Raw genomic sequence first — 7,005 nt, forward strand, 5'->3', positions numbered from 1 at the left:
ACAGGATTTTGGGGCAGATTTGGAGCAGGATTTTGGAGCAGGATTTTGGAGCAGGATTTTGGAGCAGATTTGGAGCAGATTTGGAGCAAGATTTTGGAGCAGGATTTGGAGCAGGATTTTGGAGAAGTGGGAGAGGAAATATCAATCTACCTCGGAGCAGGGGATGGCAGTTGATTTCCTCTGGATTTTTTCTCACAACCTTTCGAGGGTTGGTTGTGATTTTTTTTTGGCTGGGATTGGAAGCAGAGCTGCTTCTCAGGGCTCCAGGAACGGGAGCTGCGTGCAAAGCCTGGCCTAAGTAGGCGGGAACTCCCTGGGAATGCTGCATGGATTTCCCAGGGAAGCCGTGGCTGCCCCTGGACCCCTGGCAGTGCCCAGGCCAGGCTGGACGGGTTGGGACAGTGGGAGAGGTCCCTGCCCGTGGAATTGGATATTTAAGGTCCCTTCCAGCCCAAACCATTCTGGGATTGTTCTGGGTGAGGTTTTACCCCAAATTACAGAGGTGGGAGCTTCCTTTCCTCTGGGATGGACACGCTCCGAGGGGATGGAGGGGATGGATTCAAGAATTACCCATGGGCCTGGCTCAAATCTCTTTGTGCAGCACAATGGGGACAAAATCCCGGGATTTTGGGATTTTCATGCGGGGCTGAGCTCATGAATATTGCCAGCCCTAAAGCAGCGCCCTCAGCAATCCCAAAGACACATCCCAGTCCTGAAATCCCAAATCCCTGCTCTGACACCTCCGGGAAGGCTCAGGCTTTGGGACCAGCCTTTGGGATCAGCCTTTGAGCTCAGGCTTTGGGCTCAGGGTTTTGGATCAGGCTGTGAGATCAGCCTTTGGGCTCAGGCTTGGGGATCAGCCTTTGGGGTGAGGTTTTGGGATCAGCCTTTGGGATCACCCTTTGGATCAGGTTTTGGGATCAGCCTTTGGGCTCAGGCTTTGGGATCAGCCTTTGGATCAGCCTTTGGGATCAGCCTTTGGGCTCAAGCTTTGGGATCAGGCTTTGGGATCACCTTTGGGCTGAGGCTTTGGGATCAGCCTTTGGGGTGAGGTTTTGGGATCAGCCTTTGGGCTCAAGCTTTGGGATCAGGCTTTGGGATCACCTTTGGGCTCAGGCTTTGGGATCAGCCTTTGGATCAGGCTTTGGGATCAGCCTTTGGATCAGGCTTTGGGATCAGCCTTTGGGCTCAAGTTTTGGGATCAGCCTTTGGGCTCAGCCTTAGGGATTAGCCTTTGGATCAGGCTTTGGGCTCAGCCTTTGGGCTCAGGCTTTGGGATCAGCCTTTGGATCAGGCTTTGGGATCACCTTTGGGCTCAGGCTTTGGGATCACCTTTGGGCTCAGCCTTTGGGCTCAGGCTTTGGGATCAGCCTTTGGGATCAGCCTTTGGGATCAGCCTTTGGGCTCAGGCTTTGGGCTCAGGCTTTGGGATCAGCCTTTGGGCTCAGGCTTTGGGATCAGCCTTTGGGCTCAGCCTTTGGGCTCAGGCTTTGGGATCAGCCTTTGGGATCAGCCTTTGGGCTCAGGCTTTGGGATCAGCCTTTGGGCTCAGCCTTTGGGATCAGCCTTTGGGCTCAAGTTTTGGGATCACCTTTGGGCTCAGCCTTAGGGATTAGCCTTTGAGATCAGCCTTTGGGATCAGCCTTTGGGCTCAGGCTTTGGTATCAGCCTTTGGGATCAGCCTTTGGGATCAGCCTTTGGGCTCAGGCTTTGGTATCAGCCTTTGGGATCGGGCTTTGGGATCAGCCTTTGGGCTCAGGCTTTGGGATCAGCCTTTGGGCTCAGGCTTTGGGATCAGGCTTTGGGATCAGCCTTTGGGCTCAGGCTTTGGGATCAGGCTTTGGGCTCAGTCTTTGGGATCAGCCTTTGGGATCAGCCTTTGGGCAGCCCCACAGCCACTTTCTCCCCCCTTGGAAGGGAAATTCCCATCCCCGTGGTTTTGGGAAGCAAACCCACCCTCCAAACCAGGAGAGCTGTGACAGCCCCGTGTGACCCCCCCTGCCCAGCCCCAGGGGATGCCCCTTCCCCATCCCCCCAGCCCTTCCCACCCCACATCCCGTGCCCGGATCTGTTGAAAATCCAGGCGGAAAAATCAAGGCGTAATTTATTTCCCTGCCACCCCCGGGGTGCCATCGGAGCCCTCCAGCCCCGCGGAGCCTTTGGAGGTTTTGTTTCCTTTTCCAGCCTCTGCCTCACTCCTCCGATCTTCCCTCACGGCTCTGTGGGGGAAAAAGTCATTAAATACACACCTACTTCTTGCTTTTATCACTGATCTGATTATCTTGTAATTCCCTCCCCGAGCAGCAAACGAGTGTGAACCGAGTTCTATCCAATTTCAGCGGATTTGTAAAGAATCTGGGAGTAGGGAAAGAAAGGAAAAAAAAAAAAAATGAGAAGGGGGGGAAATCCTGTCTTTGTCATTTCTGCTTTTCCTTTATACTGAAATATAAAGGATTTTATTCCACGTAGCCATGCAAATCCACTTAGGGCTGCGTCCAGGGGGATGGAGGAAGGAGGGGTGGAAGGGAAGAGGGAGGGACTCGCTCCCCACCTGAGCCACTCCCGGAGCTGCCAGACCTGAGCCAGGCCCGGGAACTTTTCCCTGCCCGAATCCCCTGCAGGGAAACCAATCACCCGTGGTTCACCCCCCGTTTGCAGCCAAAGGACAAAAAGTGGATTATTGTGATTTTTTTTGTTGTTTTTTTTTTTTTTTTTTTTGGTTGTGGGTTTTTTTTATTATTGGGGGTTTTTTTGGGGTTTTTTGGTTGGTTTTTTTTTTTTTTGTGGCTGGGTTTTGCTGGAGGGATTTTTAAGCAGTTAAAACGTGGAATGTTTGCCGGGGGGGATTTTCACAACAGGTCAGGCCCCACCAGGGGGAAATCCAGGTGGATTCAGGGAGGCATTTCAGGACCTGGCCTTCACCCCACGCTCCTCAAGAACCCAAACCTCCCCCGGGATCCTCTCCAGTTCCTTCCCCTGCCCTGGGAAGGCTTCCAGGTGAGTCGGCAGGTGAAGCAACACGGCGGCGGCGGCGGGGGAGGACGCGGCACCCGGGGCGAGCTCCGACACGACTGGGATGGGATGGATGGGATCCACGGGATCCATGGGATGGGATCCATGGGATCCATGGGATCCATGGGATAGGATCCATGGGATGGGATCCATGGGATCCATGGTATAGGATCCATGGGATGGGATCCATGGGATGGGATCCATGGGATCCATGGGATCCATGGGATGGGATCCATGGGATGGGATGGGATCCACTGGATCCATGGGATGGGATCAGTGGGATGGGATCCATGGGATCCATGGGATCCATGGGATCCATGGGATGGGATCCATGGGATGGGATGGGATCCACTGGATCCATGGGATGGGATCAGTGGGATGGGATCCATGGGATCCATGGGATCCATGGGATGGGATGGGATGGGATCAGTTGGATGGGATCCATGGGATGGGATGGGATGGGATCCATGGGATGGGATGGGATGGGATCCATGGGATGGGATCAGTTGGATGAGATGGGATCAGTGGGATGGGATCCATGGGATGGGATGGGATGGGATGGGATGGGATGGGATGGGATGGGATGGGATGGGATGTGATCCATGGGATGGGATGGGATGGGATCAGTGAGATGGGATTCATGGGATGGGATGGGATGGGATCAGTGAGATGGGATTCATGGGATGGGATGGGATGGGATGGGATGGGATGGGATGGGATGGGATGGGGCAGCCGGGCAGGATGAGTTCCAGCCCAGAGGAGCCAGCGAGGGTGAATTCCACCCGGGAAGAGCTGGGGATGGTGAATTCCAGTGCAGGAAGAGCTGGGGATGGTGAATTCCAGCCCAGAGGAGCTGGGGATGGTGAATTCCAGCCCAGAGGAGCTGGGGATGGTGAATTCCAGCGCGGGAAGAGCTGGGGATGGTGAATTCCAGCCCAGAGGAGCTGGGGATGGTGAATTCCAGCCCAGGAAGAGCTGGGGATGGTGAATTCCAGTGCAGGAAGAGCTGGGGATGGTGAATTCCAGCCCAGAGGAACTGGGGATGGTGAATTCCAGCCCAGAGGAGCTGGGGATGGTGAATTCCAGCCTGGGAAGAGCTGGGGATGGTGAATTCCAGCCCAGAGGAGCTGGGGATGGTGAATTCCAGCGCGGGAAGAGCTGGGGATGGTGAATTCCAGCCCAGAGGAGTCAGGCAGGGCAAGTTCCAGCCCAGAGGAGCCGAGCACATCCTCGGGGACAGCCAAGGGACAGCCAGAGGACACCGCGGGGCTCTTCCCCCGACCCCCTCACGGTGGCACAACTGCTGAGCCCCCAGCCCGGAGGATTCCTGGGAATTGCCGCTGGCCCGGCCGGAGCGGATCCCTCCTGCTTGTGGTTTGCCACAGGAGCACGGAGCCAGCCGAAAATGAATCCTCACTTCCCCCGTGCAGTCCTGCTGAGCCCTCTCTGTGCTCACGTGAATTCGCTTTCTCCTTCCTCTCCTCCTCCTTCTCCTCCTCCTTCTCCTTCCTCTCCTCCTCCTTCTGTTCCTACTTCTATTTCTCCCTCTCCTCCTCCTTCTCTTCCTCCTCCTCCTCCTTCTCCTTCATCTCCTCCTCCTCCCTCCCTCTCTTCTCCCTCTTCTCCTCCTCCTTCTCCTTCTTTCTTCTCCCCCTCCCTCTCCTCCTCTCCTTCCTCTTCCTCTCTTCACTTCGGAGCTCCCAAAATATCCCATTCCAGCCGCGGGGCTGTGGGAGCGCGGCTCAGCCCAGCAGAGACACCGAGGGAGCTGCCAGGAAACGGCGTCCAAAAAAAGGCAGGGGGTGGATCTCGTCTGCCGAGGGGCAGCGCCATCAATCCCATAAATCCCACGAATCCCATAAATCCCAGCCCCGCAGGACCCTTCCCGCTCCTGTCAGACCCCGGGAGGGCAGGGCTGGGTTGGGGTCACGCCTTCCGCCCGGTCCTGGGGCGCTGGCCCGGCTCCCACTGGGGGAGCGCAGCAAATCCCAGTGCTGAGCTCCTCGGGCTGTGCCGGAGGCTGGAGATCCATCCATGGGACACCGTGCCAATCCCATGGGACACCGTGATCCCAATCCATGGGACACCATGATCCCAATCCCTTGGGACACCATGATCCCAACCCATGGGACACTGTGATCCCAACCCCCTGGGACACCGTGATCCCAACCCATGGGACACCGTGATCCCAATCCATGGGACACCATGATCCCAATCCCATGGGACAAAATGATCCCAAACCATAGGACACCATGATCCCAACCCATGGGACACCATGATCCCAACCCATGGGGCACCATGATCCCAACCCCTTGAGACACCATGATCCCAACCCCCTGGGACACCATGATCCCAATCCATGGGACACCATGATCCCAATCCCTTGGGACACCATGATCCCAATCCATGGGACACCGTGATCCCAATCCATGGGACACTATGATCCCAATCCCTTGGGACACCATGATCCCAACCCCTTGGGGCACCATGATCCCAACCCCTTGGGACACCATGATCCCAACCCCTTGGGGCACCATGATCCCAACCCCTTGGGGCACCATGATCCCAACCCATGGGGCACCATGATCCCAACCCCTTGGGACACCATGATCCCAACCCATGGGACACCGTGATCCCAGCCCATGGGACACCATGATCCCAATCCCATGGGGCACCATGATCCCAACCCCTTGGGACACCATGCCAACCCCGTAGGACACGATAATCCCAATCCCACAGAACACCATCCCAATCCCTTGGGCACCCAGCAGCCCAGGGTGAGACTGAACGGGAATCCTGGGCTGGAATGAGGGATCCTGCGCTGGAATGAGGATCCTGGGCTGGAATGGGGGATCCTGGGCTGGAATGGGGATCCTGGGCTGGAATGAGGATCCTGGGCTGGAATGGCGATCCTGGGCTGGAATGAGGATCCTGGGCTGGAATGGGGATCCTGGGCTGGAATGGGGGATCCTGGGCTGGAATGGGGATCCTGGGCTGGAATGGGGATCCTGGGCTGGAATGGGGATCCTGGGATGGAATGGGGGATCCTGGGCTGGAATGGGGATCCTGGGATGGAATGAGGGATCCTGGGCTGGAAGGGGGATCCTGGGCTGGAATGGGGATCCTGGGCTGGAATGGGGATCCTGGGATGGAAAGGGGGATCCTGTTCCGGCTCGGGCGATCCTCCCTCTCCGCATACCGGATCGGGCCGCTCCGTGCCCGGGACAAGCCCAGATGTGCCCGGGACAAGCCCAGATGTGCCCGGGACAAGCCCAGATGTGCCGCCAGCTGCCCGGCGGATTCCTGAGCGCTGCGTCAGCGCCCCGGCCCCGCGCGGGGCAGGCGGAAAACTCCGGGCAGGAAAATTCCGGGCAGGGGGAAGGAGGCGAACACCCCCCTCCAGGGGCCGGTGGGCAGGGACGGAAGGGACGCGGCGATGTCGCTGCACCTCCAGCCCTGTTCCAGGCTGCCAGCGAGCAACGGGAAGGACACGGAGCCTGGAAAACCAGGAGCAGGACAGACCTCACCTGCGGCCACGCACAACCTGCTTGGGCGACAGAAATCGGGGCCCAGTCCGAATGGATTTAGCCGAGACGTCCAGCGAGCCCAGGAGGGGTCAGGTCCCCCTTGGAGCAGCAGTTCCAGCGCCCCGGGCGGGTTGCCGGCGGTCAGAGGCCCGGGGATCGTGTCCCTGCTGGTGCCACCGGGAACGGCTGTGGCGTGAGCCGGGCACAGCCCAGGCCGGGATTTTGGAGCCTCCGCTCAAAGTCCTCGCAGCGAATCAGGCAGAACAGGAACTTCAGCCCGGACCTTTCGCGGCCGGGCGGGCTCCTGGCTGCTCCGCCGGGCCTCGGCTCCGGTCCCGCAGAGCTTCCCGAGGCGCCGGAGCCGAGCCCAGCGCCGGCGGAGCCCGGATCCACCCGCGGGCCCCTCTCCCTCCGCATCCGAGCAGAGCCCCTCGCTCCTGCCCCGGCCGCGGCCCGGGGCGCGGAG

The 7,005-nt window shown here is 58.5% G+C and overlaps 1 long non-coding RNA gene across 1 annotated transcript; it reads right to left on the reverse strand.

Annotated features, from left to right (window-relative positions):
- Positions 1 to 2,092: 2,092 nt before the first annotated feature.
- LOC128783388 (uncharacterized) lies at positions 2,093 to 6,701 on the reverse strand. Its single transcript, XR_008429140.1, has 2 exons — positions 6,540 to 6,701; positions 2,093 to 2,219 (listed from the first exon to the last, which is right to left on the reverse strand). It is a non-coding gene; the product is annotated as an uncharacterized LOC128783388 (long non-coding RNA).
- Positions 6,702 to 7,005: the final 304 nt, after the last annotated feature.

The sequence above is a fragment of the Vidua chalybeata genome, unplaced genomic scaffold (assembly GCF_026979565.1).
Source record: "Vidua chalybeata isolate OUT-0048 unplaced genomic scaffold, bVidCha1 merged haplotype scaffold_280_ctg1, whole genome shotgun sequence".
In the NCBI taxonomy this organism is placed as follows: Eukaryota; Metazoa; Chordata; class Aves; order Passeriformes; family Viduidae; genus Vidua; species Vidua chalybeata.